The 22,314-nt window shown below is 37.3% G+C and overlaps 3 non-coding genes across 3 annotated transcripts; all 3 read left to right on the forward strand.

The window, feature by feature from the left end:
• The first annotated feature begins 9,592 nt into the window (after window positions 1-9,592).
• On the forward strand, window positions 9,593-9,664 carry TRNAG-UCC (transfer RNA glycine (anticodon UCC)). The gene has a single exon. It is a non-coding gene; the product is annotated as a tRNA-Gly (tRNA).
• Window positions 9,665-14,115: 4,451 nt separating this feature from the next.
• On the forward strand, window positions 14,116-14,187 carry TRNAG-UCC (transfer RNA glycine (anticodon UCC)). Its single transcript has one exon. It is a non-coding gene; the product is annotated as a tRNA-Gly (tRNA).
• Window positions 14,188-15,065: 878 nt separating this feature from the next.
• Window positions 15,066-15,136, forward strand: TRNAG-GCC (transfer RNA glycine (anticodon GCC)). The gene has a single exon. It is a non-coding gene; the product is annotated as a tRNA-Gly (tRNA).
• Window positions 15,137-22,314: the final 7,178 nt, after the last annotated feature.

The raw sequence follows: 22,314 nt of genomic DNA on the forward strand, positions 1-22,314 counted from the left end.
ATTTTACAAAACTTCACTTAACCTTTTCAAATTTACAAACAAAACTCCCTGCTCACTCCAAAGACACCGGTGCCGGACATTCCACAAAAAAAAAACTCCATGTTCTCGCAACTCCCATTGTAGACCTCCGACAATGACGACTCCACCTTCAAAAACTTTGCCAGAAGGGCTTAACGGTAGGGAAGAGACCGGCAGCAGCAGGGGTGTCGGTGTCGGTGGTGATGGAAGATGAAAGAATCTCTCGATAGTTCTGGGTATTTTTGTTTTTTAGAATCTCTTCGTTTATTGAAGTGTTAAACAAAACGAAACACAAATGTTTTGGTTTTTATATTTCTTCAAGAATTTGTTGATTTTTTGGTTTTGTTAAGAACTTGACTCGCATCTTAAAATACACTGGGAATCTTTTAATGATTTCGTTGAGATTAATGCTTTAACTCATATATATTAGGGAAGTATTATTAAATATTTCATTCCTCTGTTTCTTTTCTCATGAGTACCTCCTCTTCCACAATGGAAGATTCTTTCTCGTTGATGGTGATTGTAGCCGCGAAAACTTATGATGAAGGACTAATATTGGGGGCGGGTGTAAACTAACATTTGAAGGAGAAGGTGAATCAAAGATGTATAGATTCAATGCTTTATTAGCAGTGAGGCACTCTCTTTGAAGACCTCAATGTCTCTCACCTCAGAGGAGCTTTTTCTGTTTGGCCCAACAATGCCGCCTGTTGCTGCAAAATCATACTAAGTGTAGACAATCAAATGTTCCTGCAAGAATGTGCTCGACTGGGTTGGTGAGTAACACCTCCGAAGATCAAGTTAGACAAGCATTTCCTTGTATTCTCTGGCATGCAACGAGTTTGACTGATAAAAGCGTTTTGGTGATAAACTCTACTAAATTTTGACTGGTCCCAACTTCTTGGGTTTACACGAATACTCATAAATGTTAGTCTACAAATGCATTTACAAGTAAATTCTGCAACTTTTTGGGGTTTTTTTTGGCTAAATTCTGAACCACAGAGGTTACTTGGCCTGCCCATGCAACCATGTGAGTGGTTTGAATCATATGGTTTTAAGGGTTTCAAGTTACCTCAATCAGAATCCACTTAGCTTCATTTTACTACCACCTGTGCCTTCATATAGCTACCTAATTTTCAGGCCATTGGAATGACCTACTTGAGCTTGTGATTAAAAGAAAGTATCCCATTTTTCTAGACTGTCCAGTCTGTTTTCCAGTTTACTTTAACCTTTAATTATGATTTCCTTTGCCTTTGGTACCTGATAATTTTTATGCAGCTTTAGATGTTTAGTTCATTCAGATGTTGCATTTTGTTCTTTAAATGTTTCCTTGTGGGGCTGATGGTTCTGATCTGATAAATATGGTCTGGCAACTTAATCTTATTCAGCATAACTCCTTCCTTGCTCTTGAATAATTGTCTGGCCTGTATTTTAATATTTTCTTTTCACATTATAGTACAGTGACTTGGCTGAAGCTGAACGCATGCTGAAATTGGGCAAATTCCATCAAGCAACCGTGAAATTGAGCCACAAACTTCATGCTAATGGGGAAGTATACCATGAAACTGGAAATGAAGAGCATGAGCTGTTTATGATTGTTGTAACAGATGCATGCTTACCTCAAGTACCTTTGGGGGAGTCATCTATTTGTGCTCATGTTTCGATAAATCATGACTTACCAACTAAAAAAGTGAAGCTTCTCTAGGTTAAATGCAGATTATATATTCCATGTTTTATATGTATATTTTACTTGCATTAATGCTTCCAAGCTCATTGGATTATCTCTATACATCTTCCTTATGAGAAATTGTCATGATTGCATTTCAGCCGTTTATTTGGTTTAGGACAGTTTGCCAATATCCAGGACTTGCATGTTGTTATGTGTGCAACTTGTTCATTAATCGGACCACTTGTTTGCTGTTTATTTAGTCATTGTATCAAATATTTCATCGTTCTAGACCAGATAATTCCCACATCCAACAACTGGAAGAAAAATAGATAGGGATGTGAAATGGATTGCATATAATGCCTCTGGGTTTTATCCATCAGGTGCCCCTTGTTCAGAGTACTTTACATCTGCTTCTTCTCTCCTATCACTCCAATAAGTGAAAGTAGCTTGGTTAATTAATTCATCGTAATGTGGTTCCATTAACGTTGATGAATTATTCATCATCAACTGGTGCAACGATTATTGGTTCTCCAACTTGGTTTACTGAATCTTCTGAACTAACAACTGTGCTTTTCATAGACAAGGATAACTGGTACCAGTCCTTCTTTGGCGTCCTTCAACAATCATTGCCGAGTGCATGTGGTTGAACAGTGACTCCCCCTGTTTAGCAAAATTTTAAGTTTATTAGGTGCTTTTATTGTTGTGTTCTTAGTTTTGTTTCGATGATTTGTCTGCAGAACATACTTGAGGCGCATGGCATCCTGTTTGGCAACACATTTTTCTCTTCCTAGCAACAACAGACCTGAGTTGGATAGGTGGTATTCGTTTGGACTAACTGAATAAATTTGTGCAGATGGGATTGTGATCAACATGGTTGCTGGGGCTGGTGAAGTAATGACCCTGAAAAACATTGACAAGAGTGCTGGTGTAGTTATAGAGGAGATGCTCATTGATGTGAGTTCTTTGCCTTTCCTTTTCTGCTAGTTGTGGACTACTACTGACTTGGTACGTGGTTGTGATGCAGATCTTTGAGATGCCGTGACAGAGGCAGATTGCAACAAGGCACTGGGAAATTTCATGAATTACTGTAATTTTATGGCCATGTAATCCATCCGTTTGAAGGCAAAGAGTATTCACATGGTTGTTTATGTAAATTCCCAGATATGAAATGCAGATATGGGATTTAAATGGTCAATCAGCTTGTTGCATTACATCTGAAACTATGGTTTCAGGAACCAGTGTTACAGAGAAAGGTGTGATGTATTGGTTCCAAATTTGTGGATGGTTGGTTTCTTATCCTTAATAGTTAACCTGGGCTTAAAAAAGGAGAATCTAAAGACACTTTTGGAATTTGATCTGCAGCTTTTTTTTTATTCACATCGAAGTCAATTAGTAGTCTATTAAAAAACTACAAAACAATTACTCTGTGACTTTATCAATCCCAGAAGGGTCTTCATGGTGCTCTATGCTAGCATTGGCCACGATTGACCATGATTCTTGCTGATTTGTCATGGCCGATTAATGTTTAAAGCATTGAAAATCTCTAATTTTTTTTGGATTTTGAAGTCGAATTTTGGTTTCTTAGGACTGATTCTAACCAATTTGACCCAATTTGTATCAAGGTTGGTAGGCCAGATTTGATCCCCTGTTCCCCCTCAAATGTGTTCTTATTTCTAACCTTTCCTCAAATCTAAATTGAGAAAATGCCTTATGAATGATTCAGGTTACATAGAGTGTTTGTCTTTGACTGTGGATGCCTCACCTCCTGATTCAGAGGAGAGGAGCATCACCAAGATCTTTGAGATGGTGCTTGCAAAGGAATTCTATGATAGTGATCAACCTCAAGGGGTTTGTGTTAGGGTTACATTATACTTCATTTCTATTTTTTGTCCATTTTTTCCTTGAATCTGTTTTCATTTTTAGTGTTCCTCTGGTTTTGTATATGGAAGGGGAAGAAAATGTTACCAGAGCCAAGCAAACATTTTAGTTGCATAGGATATGGCTTTTTAGTGATTGGAAAATCTGAATCTAAATTGTAGTGCATTTTTTGCTCCCTTTTTGTTTTCTTTTCTTTCATTTTCTGGGAGAAGTCAATCTAACCCTAATTATTGGTTCAGTTGAAGGTTGTGGGACCTATTGCTGTTCTTGGAGGGCTACTTAAAACTATCAAATGTATGTGCTACTGTTGCATAATTTCCAAGTTACAATGGAGGAATACTCTATATGTGATGTGTCATGGTGCAAATTATATCTGAAATAGCTATATAGAAATCCAAAGCTCATATTTCTATTAAAATAGACTCCTAGTTTAACAAAATTCCTGTATATCTGTTGCAGCTATGTGGTGCAAAATTGTTAGACTGTATTTTTTGGCTCCTTTTTGTAATCCTTTTATATCTGTTTAACCAATTTATGTTTTGTATTTTCTGTCTTGACTGCTATCTTTTACCAAGTTTAAGTTGTTCCTCTTCCTTGTACCAAGTTATTACATTTCTGATGGAGAGGAATGGCAGCAATATTCTTCATGGTCAAGTCACAATTGAAGCTCTTATTTTTCAGGGATGTCTTGCAGCTCTCTATTTCTAAATTGTATTTAATTATTTGTAAGTGAAGAATACAATGACTTGCAAAGCTTGGCTGTTTGATTACATGATATCCCCCTTCTTCAGCTGGCTTATTTCAGGATTATGCTGTTGGCGGACAGTTCTCTTCTCCCTGCTTTGGGTGGAAATATTGGCCTTTTGCATGGGATGACTCCAAAGGTGTTCTGCATGGTTAGAGTAAGTTGTTAATATTTTATTTGGGTTCTCATGACATGTGGACTTACAATGATGTCATCTATATGGATTTAGATTTAGTCTATTGAGTTGTTTCTAATCCTGTTACAAACTTCTTGTTAGAGGCACTACTATTTTCTTTGCTGTTTTTTGTTTGGTGCCGTGCATTGCATGGAGTGTCCTTGTGCAAATGATATTGTTGATTTTCCACCTGCAGATTGCTGGTCCTGGCAACATTCCTTGCTGCTGCATCTTTATTATTTTCATCCTTTGTGCTCTCTTCATGAAGCTAATAGTGTGAAATCCAGCCCTATCCTTACCCTGACCCGGAACCCTTGATGTTTGTAGGTCCGAAGACCCAAAGCGGTGGTAGAAGAGACTTGTGGATCCTACTGGTTGATGATTTAGTGTCGGAGTCCGAGCCCATGGACATTGACGATGATGCCCCTTACTTGAGTGCATTGTCAATGTTTAGTGAAAATCTGCGCATCGAAGAGGGGTGAACTAGTTGAAGTACCTAATGAACTCCCGTGTACGATCCGAAGGTATTTCCCAAAACTAGACTTCTTGATTGACTTGTAGAAGAAAACCCCACTCAATTTGACCCCGTATAGCCCTCTGAATCCCTGTCCAAAGTTGCTGAACTATTGTTGATTTTTCTGCTGAACTATGCTTGGTCGATCCTGCTTGATCGATCCCATCGACCAAGGAGCATCGACCAAGGCTGCCCAGATTCGAGTTAATGATTCCCTTGGAATATTCCACACCTTATTTATGCTAGCCTTGTGTTTTGAACCCTATTCTAATCATTGCAACACCGGAGAACATGGAGAAGGTTCCCCAAAGCTCCTCCTTGTTATTGGTGAAGGATATTCTACTCTAATCATTGCAAATCACTCTCTCTTGCCTCCATTATCAACTCCTAAGGTATGACTCTCTCTCTTGCTCTCTATCCTACTCACTCCTCTTCTTATTCTTACTATTGAGATCATGGCCAAGGTGTTGCAACCTTGCAAACACCTTGTCATGAGTGTCTCCTCCCATTTACATTGATTTCCCTTCATTCTTGCTATACCTCACTTTCATTATGATCATTGCATATGCCTTACCATGATTCCTTGCTTAGCAACTTGATTTCTTGTCCTAAACTGAAATGTGGAGTATGATTAGTCTAATTAATAGCTTGTAAATGATTGTAATCTTGTTCCTAACCCATTCCCCAACTAATTCCCTAATTTCCCTTTCAATTACATTGATTTCTCATTTATGCTATGATCCTTGTCTCTAGAACTTAGTATTTCGATTTGGGGCTTTTTAATTAAACCATTAGATGATGTTGATTACTTGTTTAGATGTGTTCTTATACTGTTATTAATCATCCCTCCAAGTTTTGGATCGATCCGAGCCCCGAAAGACCGATTTCGGACCAAATCACCAAAATACACTATGCAGCCCGAGACTGTCCTTGGTCGATCCCATTGACCAAGGAGCATCGACCAAGCATGCTGTTGAACTGTGTTCTTCGCCGTTTTGACCGTTCAACCTCTGACTTTCCCGATTTCTTCTCTAATCTTTCATTTATGTTTGTCTAGGGTCTTAATACCATCATTGGATCATTCTTTTGTGACTTTTGGATCATCATCATCACAACTTAAGGTAAGGACGGTTATCGCCATATGACTTTTACACAGTTTTTGGCAACTTAGTAGACTTAGTTTATTAGTTGATTTTAGACATCATATGACTACTATAGTTACCTTATGACAGTAGAACCATACTTAATTACTTTGTTTATCATGTCTATTTATTCTTTGTCATTTACTTATACACTTGATCATGTGATGTTATGAGATATCTTTCAATATGATGATGTATCGCTGATATATGATATGATGGAAATAAGCATGTGATTGCTTAGGTATAAACTGGGATTTAGGAGTGTCCTATTAACGCTTCTATCCTTGGACTGTGGATCACATACCCGGGTATGCCAGGTAGGGTACTGGCTGGGTGGATGTGACAAATAGCGCGTCTATCTTTAGAGGGGGGCTTTGACTTACATTTATTTTCTACTCTCTTTGTTCTTTGTCATATAGTTTGCAGAAGGAGAGTAATTATTTATGTGCTGATAATTAACCTTCATTATCAGTCATGTTTTTCCTTTCCTAGTTTCATACTGTTAGAAACTTGACTTGGTAGTATAATCTTGTTTGATGTTAATCTTGGAGCTCTGGTTTCTTTCATGGAATTGTTTTTGTTAGTGTAATTAATAAACCCATAAGCACTAAGACATTTTTTTTAAGAGACTTACTTTATCAATCATGTTTATTTTGTGTGGGTGGAGGGGGAGATGTTTAAATTTTATGGTTTTATTCAGCTACGTATTTCTAATTATCTTTCTATCTTCTTTGGTCTGCATATCAATGAACTTTGTTTGTTTGTTTTTGTCTTTTATTATTATTATTATTTGCCAACCACATATCTCTTATTTTTCAGGGATCTGTTGCAGCTATTTATTTTCAAGTTGTATTTAATTATTTATAACTGAATAATACACTGACTTGCAAAGATTTTCTGTTGGGCTACATGATCCCTCCTCCCCCCCCCCCCCCCAAGCTGGCTTATTTCAGGATTATACTGTTAGCGTGTACAGTTTTCTCTTCTCCGTGCTTTTGGTGGAAATCGCCTTTTTCATGGGAGGACTTCAAAGGTGTTCTGCATGGTTAGTTTAAGTTGTTGATATTTTATTTTGGGTTCTCATAACATATGAATATTTAGATTTAGTCTATGAGTTGTTTCTAAACCTGTTACAACCTTCTCATTCTAGGCACTTCTATTTTCTTTCTGTTTATCAGTTTGGTGTCATGCATTGCATGGAGTGTCTATGATATTGTTGATTTTTCATTTTTCATTTGTTTTTTCACCTGCAGATTGCTGGTGCTGACCACATTCCTTACTGCTGCATTTTTATCATCTTCATCCTGTTTCCTCTCTTCTTGAAGCTAATAATGCATCCATCTTCAGAGACTCACATTTTCTTTTTTTGATGAATTAGTAAATTCATTAACCAAAGCCCCAAGAAGGGGAAAAAGAGTGTACAAGGCAAGAGAGGAGGGAAGATGGAAGGGGGGGGGTTACAATTGATTTTGCTAGTGTAATTAATAAACCCATAAGCAATAAGAAATTATTGAAGAGACTTGTTTTTATCATTTTTTTTTCTTTTGGTTGGGGGGGCGGGGGGTGTGTTGTTCTGTGTTGATGTAGGGGGTGATGTTTGAGTTTTATGGTTTTATTCAACTACATATTTCTGATTAGCTTTCTGTTCTTCTGTGGTCTGTCTGCATATTAAGGAACTTTATCAGCTTCCTGTGGTAGGCTTCTCCTTTTCTTTTCTTTTCTTTGGGTTGGGGTGGGGGGGGGGGTGGATTGCATTCTGTTATCAGCTTGGTAAGTGCAGAACAATTTTCCCTCAATGCACAGGAGTTAAAAGTGTACTATCTTTTTCTGAATGATCAAATGTGGACTGCCAGTTCTTACCTGATGACCTATCATTTACAATATGCTTTCATTTCTGTACTTATTTTACTGTTCCAAAATTCTCATTCGTTTTGAAGATGACCTCATACTTTTCACAGGAGAAAAATTCATAGGAGAGTCTGATCCCGACTGTGTGTTCCTCTGTTCTCTTCTCTTTTCATCTTCTTCTCCTCCACACGTGCACAAGTACTGATTTCTTATTCCTGATAGTGTACAACTAGAACTTCACAAGCACACGTCCTAGCAGAGCTTTCTGTTGTTTCATCTGCTCAAGGGCACGAGAACTGCTTTTTTCTCACTTTCTTATTTGATTCTTTTTGGAAATTAAAAGCAACTTCTATTAGACAAGTGGAACAACTGCTTATGAAAGGATTAGTATGAGCAGGAAAAAGGGGGAGAAAACTATTAAGGGGATTCAGTTGTTCTTGCAATTTGAAATACAACAGACCAGGTGCACAAGGGTATTATGGGATGGAATAGTGACATATTAGCATAAGATGGGTCTAAGATTCAGGTATGAGAATAGTTTCAGATAAGAAATATATGTAAGAGAATGGACTAGTCAAAATACCAAAAACACTGTAGACTTGTTGAAGGAGAGGTAGTACCCTATCCAGCTAGAATTATAGGAGAGCTGCCCTGGAGTTGATCACTCGCTTGTTATAGTGAAGATGTTTGAAAAGTTCAACTCATTGTTGTCAAGGTGATACCTAGTATCTAGTATGACTTTGATTAAAGCTGATCGGAGGGCGAGGATCCATGTAATCAATCCATTCAGTTGGACAAGATGGAGTCGTTGTATGTGTTTTAACAATAAAAAAAGGTTTACCCAATGCATGGAACCTGCCACTGCAGGGTCTAGGGAGGTTCATAATGTATGCAACCTTAATCTTGCTTTTACAGAGAGGCTGTTTCCGAACTCAGACCATGAACAGTTAAGTTGGCCATAGGTGAGCAACTTTACCATTGTGCCAATGCCCATCCTTAATCACATGTCAAAATAACAGAACTTAAAAACAAAAATCAAAAGAGTGAAGAAGGGAATTTAGAAGAGAAAGTGAGGCTGCCAAAGAGATCAACAACTGATGGTTGCTTCCCCTTCTCAGATGTTATTTATAGGAAGAAATCTGAGTACAATCCCCTTTCCTATCCAGACAAAGGAATAAACCAAAACAACAGAACCTGACCAAACTAGAGCAGGAAACTTGAAAAAGAATGAGATGAGATAATGAGATAAGTATAGCATCCACTATAGCAGGACTCCATCTGTTGTGTTTGTGATAATCACAACTTTCACAACATGAACATTAGTGAGGATAAGCTTTTAATGCTCAGTACCAGTCAAAATTATAGCTAACAAACTTTAAACTGCAGCAGAGGGAAGTACCTATCTAGGTTTTTTGACTTGTTTTGAATGGCAACTTGTCATTTCTTTTTAGCAGTACTAATCAAAGTGAAGCTTGAATAAATATAGAGACATGGGTTGCTTTTGAAACCGATGATGTTGCAATGTGTGTGAAACTGAACATGGAAAGGTTAGAATCATTTAGTTGATTAATCATCAAATATCTCCAAAAGTAAAAGAAACACATCAGCGTTTGTAGTCCAACGGTTAGGATAATTGCCTTCCAAGCAATAGACCCGGGTTCGACTCCCGGCAGACGCAGTTGATTATTTTTTGGTCTGGGAAAGCACCCAGCTTACAAGAACACAGTTTACTGAAGTAATATCTGTGAGATATATATGTGATGCAAAGCTAATCCTGTTTATTATAAGTAAAATAGCAGGCCTTAGATATATATTTGCAACAAAAGACCAAACTGTTTGGTATTAGTTGATGCAATTCATTGCTTATAGCCTATGTGTCTCGCCCTTTCTTGTTGCTTTAATTGCACTGTTATGTTTGTAATTGACTGCAGGTTATCATATAAATATATAATCCAGCAGAAAACGTAAAAGCTTCTTACATGGGAGTTCTAGTTTTACATGAAATTTTGTGGAATCATTTTTCTGAGAGAATAATACATAGGTAGCACTTTCCCTCACGTTCAAATTACTACCTACTGTGATGCCTCTTAGTGTCCTCATGACCTGTTTTCTGTCAGAGAGCAATACCCAGAACAAAAACCCAATTTCATCTCATGCACTCACATGTTCCACCAGGATATGCCATTGGTTTCTTATTTTTCCTGGGTAATGTTGCTTCTGTGATAAAGTGACACCCCATCTAACAATCTTACTCGTAAGATTAGTTTCTTCATATGTGGGAAGAAGCTATTGACTTAAGAGGTTGAAATCTGAATGACCTTCTTTCTGGTTTCCATGAATGGTGATGACCTGTTTTATCATAAGAACATTATTACTCGAACCGATCCTCCCAACAATTTCAGATTTTATATGACCAAGGACTATGAACACTAGAAGCTTTGCTGTAAATAGGAAACAGTTTCCCTAGAACATGAATGAATAAACCTCTAAATTCTGAAACACTGGAAGTGATTCAATTATTGCCTCTAGAATTGAGTTTAAGAGTGGAATATGTATCAAGCTGACTCTTAGCACCAGTGCACCAGTGGTCTAGTTGTAGAATAGTACCCTGCCACGGTACAGACCCGGGTTCGGTTCCCAGCTGGTGCATGTTTTGGCTTAGTTTTTTCGCACAGGGCTTATATCTTATTCTCTTTCTGATGAACAATTTTATAGTTGTACAAACAGAAAGGCAGTGTCTTGCCAAAATATGGTGTTTGTAGCTGTTTAAAATGGAGTCTTCTGAAATTGTTTTTCCTTTTTCCCATTTTGGTTTTATGGATCTTTGAGGATGTGGAGTTAGTGAGTAAATTGCAATATAAGTGTAAGTGTCTTAAAATTTAGAAGTGTTTCTACAAAATGTGTTTCCTTGTTTTAGATAGACAGGTTAGAGCATGTCTAGCTTCTGTTTCACAACAAAAACAATTGGAATGCACTACAAGATCCCTAAGTCCTTTTATCAAAAAAACTAGACAGCAGCTCCCTCATTTCTTTTGGGGTGGTACTAGTGAAGGTAAAGTAGTACATTGGATTGCATGGGATAAAATAATCCAAAGTAAAACTAATGGATGTTTGGGGATTAAAGACACAGAGCTACTTAATAAGACTCTATTATCTTGAGCAACATGGTGACTGTTTGCAGAACTTAATAGTGAATGGGCTCTGATGATGAAAACTATTTATTTTCCTTGCACCTCTGTATTACAAGCACGGTTGGGAGCATCCCCTCATCGGTTTGGCAAAAAGAGAGTAATTATTTTCTTAATGATGATTTACCTTCATTATCAGTATGGCATCTCTCAGGAAGGCAAGAATCCATGTAGCCAACCCCATTAGTTGGTACAAAAAATTATTGGTTGTTGTTGTGTCAATCATTTTTTCCTTTCCTAGTTTCTTATTGATAGGAACTTGACCTGGTAGTATACTCTTGTTTGATGTTAATTTTGGAGCTCTCTTTTCTTTCATGGAATTGATTTTGTTAGTGTAATTAATAAACCCATAAGCAATAAGAAATTATTGAAGAGACTTGTTTTTATTGTTTTTTATTCTTCTTTTGGTGGTGGTGGTGGGGGGGGGGGGGGGGTTTGGTTGTTCTGTGTTGAGGTAGGGGGTGATGTTTGAGTTTTATGGTTTTAACTACATATTTCTGATTAGCTTTCTGTTCTTCTGTGGTCTGCATATCAAGGAACTTTATCAGCTTCCTGTGGTAGGTTTCTCCTTTTCTTTTTTTTTTTGGGTTGGGGTGAATTGCATTGTGTTTGTCATCAACTTGGTAAGTGCAGAACAATTTTCCCTCAATGCACAGAAGTTAAAAGTGTAGTATCTTTTTCTGAATGATCAAATGTGGACTGCCAGTTCTTACCTGATGATCTATCATTTACAATATGCATTCGTTTATGTGCTTATTTTACTGTACTGATATTCTCATTCGTTTTGAAGATCACCTCGTACTTTTCATAGAAAAAAAATTCTTAGGAGAGCTTGAACAAATCCCTTGACACAAACAGCCCCACCCCTCTTCCAGAACAAGAAGTTTTAAGTGTTTGAGGTGCATTTTCATCTTAACATGTTCACAGGAGTGACATGATCAATGGGATCACATGATCTCATGTTAATACTGAGCAATGATTATGAAGAACTAATTTGTTTGTAATTGGTTTTTCCAAACTGAGGTACTGTAGAGAATCAAAACAGGTCACAGCATGTCTACTGTTTCAAAACAAGAACAATTGGAAGCGTAAAATAAGTGTAGTGTGGCGGGTGTGGACTCTAGTATCACATCTTATGTTCCATCCAAGGCAGGTTTTGGCCTAATCAACTGCAGTGATAGCCTGTGCAGCTGTCCTAGCTAGCTTAGGAAGAAAGTGTAGTATTTTTTCTGGGGTAAGCAGAAGGTGTAGTATTTATAGGCTACAGAGCCAAAAGGATTGTAAGTAAATATTCAAAAACAAAAACATTGAGTTTCAACCATCAATATGGAGCCAATCAGTAAAGCTACCTTTAATTGTAATAAACTAATAACAGATATGATGTATTATAATTAAGGATGGGGATCAGAGTTTTGGGTATATATTCTGATCCCGACTGTGTGTTCCTCTCTTCTCTTTTCATCTTCTTCCCCTCCACACATGCACGAGTACTGATTTCTTATGCCTGATATTGTACAACTAGAACTTCACAAGCACACGTCCTAGCAGAGCTTTCTGTTGTTTCATCTGCTCAAGAGCACGAGAACTGCTTTTTTCTCATTTTCTTGTTTGATTCTTTTTGGCAATTAAAAGCAACTTCTATTGTACAAGTGGAACAAGTGCTTATGAAAGGATTAGTATGAGACAGAAAAAAAGGGGGAGAAACCTATTAAGGGGATTCAGTTGCCCTTGCAATTTGAAATACAACAGAGGTATTATGGGATGGAATAGTGACATATTAGCATAAGATGGGTCTAAGATTCAGGTATGAGAATAGTTTCAGATAAGAAATATATGTAAGAGAATGGACTAGTCAAAATATCAAAAACACTGTAGACTTGTTGAAAGAGAGTCAGTATCCAGCTAGAATTATAGGAGAGCTGCCCTGGAGTTGATCACTTGCCTGTTATAGTGAAGATGTTTGAAAAGTTCAACTCATTGTTGTCAAGGTGACACCTAGGTATCTAGTACGACTTTGAGTAAAGCTGATTGGAGGGCGAGGATCCATGTAATCAATCCATTCAGTTGGACAAGATGGAGTCGTTGTATGTGTTTTAACAATAAAAAAAGGTTTACCTAGTGCATGAAACCTGCCACTGCAGGGTCTAGGGAGGGTCATAATGTATGCAGCCTTACTCCTACTTTTACAGAGAGACTGTTTCGGAACTCAGACCATGAACAGTTAAGTTGATCGTAAGTGAGCAACTTTACCATTATGCCAATGCCCATCCTTAATCACATGGCAAAATTCCAGAACTTAAAAACAAAAATCAAAAGAGTGAAGAAGGGAATATAGAAAAGAAAGTGAGGCTGCCAAAGAGATCAACAACCGATGGTTGTTTCCTCTTCTCAGATGTTATTTATAGGAAGAAATCTGAGTACAATCCTCTTTCTACCCAGACAAAGGAATAAACCAAAACACCAGAACCCTATTACAACTATGAGACCAAACTAGAGCAGGAAACTTGGAAAAGAACAAGATGAGATAATAAGTATAGCATCCACTATAGCAGGACTCCATCTGTTGTGTTTGTAATAATCACAACTTTCACAACATGAACATTAGTGAGGATAAGCTTTTAATGCTCAGTACCAGTCAAAATTATAGCTAACAAACTTTAAACTGCAGCAGAGGGAACTACCTATCTAGGTTTTTTCTCTTTTAAGACCAAATGCTGTTATACTTGAAAGTAACAGAGCTGACTTGTTTTAAATGGCAACTTGTCATTTCTTTTTAGCAGTGCTAATCAAAGCGAAGCTTGAATAAATATTGAGGTATGGGTTGCTTTTGAAACAGATGATATTTCATATTTCAATCTGTGTGAAACTGAACATGGAAAGTTTAGATTCACTTAATTGATTATTAATCAAAAATTAAAATAAAAGGTGAAGAAGCACATCAGCGTTTGTAGTCCAACGGTTAGGATAATTGCCTTCCAAGCAATAGACCCGGGTTCGACTCCCGGCAGACGCAACCATGTTTCTTTTTGTCTTTTGGTGCAACTGAACTTTTACCTGAAAATAAGAAGTGGAAGGGCTTATATATATTTGCAACAAAAGACCAAACTTTTTGGTATTAGTTGATGCAATTCAATGCTTTTAGCCTCTGTGTCTCACCCTTTCTTGTTGCTTTAAGTACTGTTATGTTATAATTGACTGCAGGTTATCATATAATCCAGGAGAAAACATATAAGCTTCTTACATGGGAGTTCTAGTCTTGAATGAAATTTTGTGGAATCATTTTTCTGAGAGAATAATACATAGGTAGCACTTTCCCTCATGTTCAAATTATTACCTACTGTGATGCCTCTTAGCTATTGTCCTCATGACCTGTTTTCTGTCAGAGAGCAATACCCAGAACAAGACCCAATTCCATCTCATGCACCCACATGTTCCACCAGGATATGCCAATGGTTTCTTATTTTTCCTGGGAAATGTTGCTTCTGTGACAAAGTGGCACCGCATCTAACAATCTTACTCGTAAGATTAGTTTCTTCATATGTGGGAAGAAGCTATTGACTTAAGAGGTTGAAATCTGAATGACCTTCTTTCTGGTTTCCATGGATGAAGATCACCTGTTTTATCATAACAACATTATTACTGAAACGTTGTTAAAATCTGAATTTAAGACCCGGAGGAGCTGGAACCGATCCTCCCAACAATTTCAGATTTGATATGAACACTAGAAGCTTTGCTGTAAATAGGAAATTAACAGGTTTCCTAGAACATGAATGAATGAACCCTCTAAATTTGTTGGGTTTGGGTTCTGAAACACTGGAAGTAATTCAATTGTTGCCTCTATAATTGAGTTTAAGAATGGCAAGATTTATCAAGCTAACTCCTAGCACCTGTGCACCAGTGGTCTAGTGGTAGAATAGTACCCTGCCACAGTACAGACCCGGGTTCGATTCCCGGCTGGTGCATGTTTTTACTTATGTTTTTTCACCAAGTAAATATAGGAGGAGCACAGGGCTCCTGAAATAGTTTTTCCTTTTTCTCATTTTGGTTTTATGGATCTTTGAGGATGTGGAGTTAGTGAGTAAATTGCAATGCAAGTGCATGTGTTTTAAAATTTAGAAGTGTTTCTACAAAATGTGTTTTCTTGTTTTAGATAGCCAAGTCAAAGCATGTCTTCTGTCTCCAAAACAAGAATAATTGAAAGCGTACATAAAGTCTAGTGTGGTGAGTGGGGACTCTAGTGAACAGCAAGTCAATAATTAAAAATCAGTGCTTACATTCAGAGTTAATACTCCTACCAGAATTAAAAGGTGGTTTGGGCGCATTCTAAAGATTATATATGAGAAGGGCCCAACTAAATACTTGGGAATGTCAATGGATGTGGGAGTGAACAAAGCTTAGGTGTTTCATGATTTGGAGGAAAGACACAGAACTTATCAGGATGCGCACAATCTCACACATGTTGGTCGAGAGATTCTTATCAAGGCCTCAACCCAACCTGTGAGTAATTATGTTGGAATGCATTACAAGATCCCTAAGTCATTTCATCAAAAAACTAGACATAAGCTCTCTCATTTCTTTTGGGGTGGTAATAGTGAAGGTAAGGCAGTACATTGGATTGCATGGGATAAAATAGTCCAAAGTAAACCTAATAGATGTTTGGGGATTAAAGACACAAAGCTACATAATAAGGCTCTATTATCTCTAGCAACACGGCGACTGTTTGCATAACTTAATAGTGAATGGGCTTTGATGATGAAAAAAAATGGAAGAAAGTCTTGCAGGAAGCTTTATTTACAACAAATGAAGTTGCAATTGTTCTTAAAATTCCATCTCCCTTAGTTCACATTTGGTACAAATGACAAAAATTGGTTTGATAGATCTTTTAAAGAAAATGGAAGAAAGTCTTCTGGAAGCTCAAGTATTTAAACAAATTAAGTTGCAACTGCATATAAAATCATCTACTTGAAGATTGAAACAAAAAAGAAAAAATTGGTTTGGGGGCTTTCAAATATGCAAGTATTCAGTTAAGTCAGCATATACAATATTACTTGAAGAGGGAACCAAAAAGAAAGCTTTGCAGCCTTCTACTTCATCACACGGTTGATGGGAGTCAGCAGATGACCCCACCATCGGTTTGGAAGGAAATCTAGAATTTAAAGATATTTGCCAAAACTTAAAATGTTCTTGTGGAGGGCTTGTGATGGAGGTACAGTTTCAGGAGAAAGCCTAACTATATGGAAACCCTCTCTTGGCTCTTCTTATCTTCGGTGCAATCATCTTGTGGAAACCCTAAAGCACATCCTACTACATTGCCCTTTTGCACAAGTAATTTGGTATGGTAGTTTTCTATTGCTATGTTTCCCTGAGGACCAAGACTTTAGGCTAAGGCATTTGGTAGAATCTTGGGCAGATTGAAAACATATGGGTAAAGAAAAATTATCAGATTTGAAAAGCATGGCTGGTTTCATAGCTTGGAATATTTGGCTGGCAAGAAATAATCTGGTTTTTTACTGGGAAAAATGAAGACCCAATTGATATTTACATAGAGCATAAAAGGCAATTGAGGATTATGTGAATGCTTAAGTAAGAAAGCCCAACAATACTCAATAGTATGTTCACTCACCACGGGAGCAAAATTGGGTTCCTCCTGGGCAACAATGGCTTAAGGTAAACTGTGATGCTTCTTGGAAAAAAGGAGAGTCAATTGGTGGCATTGGAGTGATATGTAGGAATGAACTTAGCTGCCTTATTTTTGCTGTAGCAGAGAAGGCAACTTTTTTCAGTGTAGGAGAAGGGGAATCTCTTTCTATATGAAGAGCTTTACAAGAGGTTATTCTGAAAGGGTTGGATAAGATCATTTTGAAGTCTTGATTGCATGGAGGTGATTGGTCCATTGAGTAGAAATGCTTACTCAGCTCATCTTTTTCTTCAACCCATTTTGGATGATATCTTTATGTTACAGTCTCAGCTTCAATTTTGTGTTTTTTCTCATATTTCTCGTTAGCTAATACAGTAGTACTTGATGAGCTTGCTAGGAGGGCCATGTTAGATGGAAACATGAAATTAGTGCACATTTCCTCTTCATGATTAATTGGTCTTTGTAATCTTATTCCATGAGTTTTGTTAAAGAGTGTGGATTCTAGTATCATAGCTTATGTTCCAACCAAGGCAGGTTTAGGCCTATTCAACTGTAGTGATAGCCTTTGCAGCTGCCCTAGCTAGCCTAGGAAGTACACCTAGTATTTATAGTTTACAAGGGTGCACAAGGGTATTATAGGATGGAGTAGTGACATATTAGCTTAAGATAGGTGTCTAACCCATAATTAACTAATTTATACCATTTAATTAACTAAATTAATTAAACGGTTTTGTTATGTTTGACGATAGAAGATCACATGTACTTTAGGGAAAATGATAAGCTAAAAATTAAGTATCTGCTTGTGTCACATTCAAATCTAACCTTCTCGATGAATCTCAGTCGAACCTCAGGGATTTAGAACCTATTTACAAAAACAAATAGTGAGAGCAAGCTAACTATGGTGGTCAGGTAGCCACCCTCGATAGTCAAGTTAGACTAATAAAGCAACACCATCCCCACTAAATGAGGGACTAAGGGCTTAGATATTTTTGTTTTTTGGGGGTAAATAAGGGCTTAGAATTGAGAAGTTACAAAAACAAAAGAGCAAAAAGCAAGCAAAAGTAAAAGTAAATTGTAGCGAGTTAGTTTAGTTGTATTTAGTTACCTTCTACAGAGGTAGATAGAGGGTTTATATAGAGTAACATGTGGTAGAAAGTCCATTGGATCTTCCACGTTGGTATTGATCTTGTTTTAGCCTAACACATCGGACTCTAATTGGCATAGGTCTCAGCCTGATATTCAACTACCATAATAGTATAGCAAATTCTTCATTTGACGTGTCATTCACACTGATATGGCATCGAGAATCTCGTATAAAGTGGATGTTGTGTTAGATTCTCGAGCCCCTTCCAGTTATGGCTCTAGATGTTCCCGAGTAATGCTCTTTCCCGAGCTTCATCCTCATGGGAGTGCTCCTACAAAGGGTTCAAGTCTTCTTCATTAGGTTGGTGTCCCAATCCATCTTTATATTCTCTTGAGGATATGAGTCAAGCCCTCAAAATGATTTGGACTTTCTTGGTAGAGGGCATGAACTTGGTTGGATTATTGGTTTGGGATGGACTGGGAAATTGTACAGCAACTTATGTAGAAATTTGCTTGTAAAAGTTGAAACAAAGATTGAAACCATGTATATCTTTTGAATCAACAAACTATTATATGATAGACTTGAGCCGCATTAAAGATCCCTCCTTAAGGGTTTTACATGTATTAATTCTACCATCCAAATCAATAATGAATCTACATCTCCAAGATAAAATGAAGAGTTTTTTCATGTTGTCCACTTAAGTTGGACATAAATTCTAGTCTGCCCACTTAGGTGGTCGAAATTACATGTTGCCCACACTAGTCAATTTGAGAAATTACAAGTCACCCAAAGTCCTTTTCAGTTAATTTTGAAATTAACTGAGAATGACCGGATTCGGATCGGAGAGTGGTAATACCATATCCGCATCCTATTATATTCGGACGGATTCGGATAATATCCTATCGGTTTTTAGACAGATTCTGTTGGATTCGGATGATAATCGGATATTTATTTTCTTACCTAGATTCTTCTAAATGGGCATGAATACAGATTGAATACAAGTTTTCGACTACCTGTTTACATCTTTACCCTTTTATTTGTGAGGACTAGTTTGAAATTTAAGAATTTAACAACTTTGGTAGCTATTTTAGTAGAAAATCTTAAAAAATAGTCATATAATAACTAGTAAAAAATTTATAAAAATAAAAATAATAAATCTAAATAAGTAACTTAATTAGATCGACAATAATCGTGTAAGAAATGGGTATACCATATCCACATCCTATCTAAACGGATGCAGAAGCGGATTTCGATTACCCATTTACACCCCTATTTTTACCAATAGGTTAAATAGAAATATAAGTTTTTTTATTTTACAAAACTTCACTTAACCTTTTCAAATTTACAAACAAAACTCCCTGCTCACTCCAAAGACACCGGTGCCGGACATTCCACAAAAAAAAAACTCCATGTTCTCGCAACTCCCATTGTAGACCTCCGACAATGACGACTCCACCTTCAAAAACTTTGCCAGAAGGGCTTAACGGTAGGGAAGAGACCGGCAGCAGCAGGGGTGTCGGTGTCGGTGGTGATGGAAGATGAAAGAATCTCTCGATAGTTCTGGGTATTTTTGTTTTTAGAATCTCTTCGTTTATTGAAGTGTTAAACAAAACGAAACACAAATGTTTTGGTTTTTATATTTCTCCAAGAATTTGTTGATTTTTTGGTTTTGTTAAGAACTTGACTCGCATCTTAAAATACACTGGGAATCTTTTAATGATTTCGTTGAGATTAATGCTTTAACTCATATATATTAGGGAAGTATTATTAAATATTTCATTCCTCTGTTTCTTTTCTCATGAGTACCTCCTCTTCCACAATGGAAGATTCTTTCTCGTTGATGGTGATTGTAGCCGCGAAAACTTATGATGAAGGACTAATATTGGGGGCGGGTGTAAACTAACATTTGAAGGAGAAGGTGAATCAAAGATGTTTAGATTCAATGCTTTATTAGCAGTGAGGCACTCTCTTTGAAAACCTCAATGTCTCTCACCTCAGAGGAGCTTTTTCTGTTTGGCCCAACAATGCCGCCTGTTGCTGCAAAATCATACTAAGTGTAGACAATCAAATGTTCCTGCAAGAATGTGCTCGACCGGGTTGGTGAGTAACACCTCAGAAGATCAAGTTAGACAAGCATTTCCTTGTATTCTCTGGCATGCAACGAGTTTGACTGATAAAAGCGTTTTGGTGATAAACTCTACTAAATTTTGACTGGTCCCAACTTGGGTTTACACGAATACTCATAAATGTTAGTCTACAAATGCATTTACAAGTAAATTCTGCAACTTTTTGGGGTTTTTTTTGGGCTAAATTCTGAACCACAGAGGTTACTTGGCCTGCCCATGCGACCATGTGAGTGGTTTGAATCATATGGTTTTAAGGGTTTCAAGTTACCTCAATCAGAATCCACTTCGCTTCATTTTACTACCACCTGTGCCTTCATATAGCTACCTAATTTTCAGGCCATTGGAATGACCTACTTGAGCTTGTGATTAAAAGAAAGTATCCCATTTTTCTAGACTGTCCAGTCTGTTTTCCAGTTTACTTTAACCTTTAATTATGATTTCCTTTGCCTTTGGTACCTGATAATTTTTATGCAGCTTTAGATGTTTAGTTCATTCAGATGTTGCATTTTGTTCTTTAAATGTTTCCTTGTGGGGCTAATGGTTCTGATCTGATAAATATGGTCTGGCAACTTAATCTTATTCAGCATAACTCCTTCCTTGCTCTTGAATAATTGTCTGGCCTGTATTTTAATATTTTCTTTTCACATTATAGTACAGTGACTTGGCTGAAGCTGAACGCATGCTGAAATTGGGCAAATTCCATCAAGCAACCGTGAAATTGAGCCACAAGCTTCATGCTAATGGGGAAGTATACCATGAAACTGGAAATGAAGAGCATGAGCTGTTTATGATTGTTGTAACAGATGCATGCTTACCTCAAGTACCTTTGGGGGAGTCATCTATTTGTGCTCATGTTTCGATAAATCATGACTTACCAACTAAAAAAGTGAAGCTTCTCTAGGTTAAATGCAGATTATATATTCCATGTTTTATATGTATATTTTACTTGCATTAATGCTTCCAAGCTCATTGGATTATCTCTATACATCTTCCGTATGAGAAATTGTCATGATTGCATTTCAGCCGTTTATTTGGTTTAGGACAGTTTGCCAATATCCAGGACTTGCATGTTGTTATCTGTGCAACTTGTACATTAATCAGATCACTTGTCTGCTGTATATTTAGTCATTGTATCAAATATTTCATCGTTCTAGACCAGATGATTCCCACATCCAACAACTGAGAAGAAAAATAGATAGGGATGTGAAATGGATTGCATATAGTGCCTCTGGGTTTTATCCATCAGGTGCCCCTTGTTCAGAGTACTTTACATCTGCTTCTTCTCCTATCACTGCAATAAGTGAAAGTAGCTTGGTTAATTAATTCATCATCATGTGGTTCCATTAACGTTGATGAATTATTCATCATCAATTGGTGCAACGATTATTGGTTCTCCAACTTGGTTTACTGAATCTTCTGAACTAACAACTGTGTTTTTCATAGACAAGGATAACTGGTACCAGTCCTTCTTTGGCGTCCTTCAACAATCATTGCCGAGTGCATGTGATTGAACAGTGACTCCCCTGTTTAGCAAAATTTTAAGTTTATTATGTGCTTTTATTGTTGTGTTCTTAGTTTTGTTTCGATGATTTGTCTGCAAGAAACATACTTGAGGCGCATGGCAACCTGTTTGGCAGCACGTTTTTCTCTTCCTAGCAACAACAGACCTGAGTTGGGTAGGTGGTATTCCTTTGGACTAACTGAATAAATTTGTGCAGATGGGATTGTGATCAACATGGTTGCTGGGGCTGGTGAAGTAATGTCCCTGAAAAACATTGACAAGAGTGCAGGTGTAGTTATAGAGGAGATGCTCATTGATGTGAGTTCTTTGCCTTTCCTTTTCTGCTAGTTGTGGACTAATACTGACTTGGTACGTGGTTGTGATGCAGATCTTTGAGACGCCGTGACAGAGGCAGATTGCAACAAGGCACTGGGAAATTTCATGAATTACTGTAATTTTATGGCCATGTAATCCATCCATTTGAAGGCAAAGAGTATTCACATGGTTGTTCATGTAAATTCCCAGAAATGAGACGTAGATGTGGGATTCAAATGCTCAATCAGTTTATTACATTACATCTGAAACTATGGTTTCAGGAACCGGTGTTACAGAGAAAGGTGTGATGTATTGGTTCCAATTGTGAGGATGGTTGGTTTTCTTATCCTTAATGGTCAACCTGGGCTTAAAAAAGGAGAATCTAAAGACACATTTGGAATTTGATCTGCAGCTTTTTTTTTTATTCACATCGAAGTCAATGAGTAGTCTATTAAAACACTACAAAACAATTACTC

This window comes from Hakea prostrata, chromosome 1, assembly GCF_041222555.1.
Source record: "Hakea prostrata isolate BN-2017 chromosome 1, UWA_Hpros_2, whole genome shotgun sequence".
NCBI classification, from domain to species: domain Eukaryota; kingdom Viridiplantae; phylum Streptophyta; class Magnoliopsida; order Proteales; family Proteaceae; genus Hakea; species Hakea prostrata.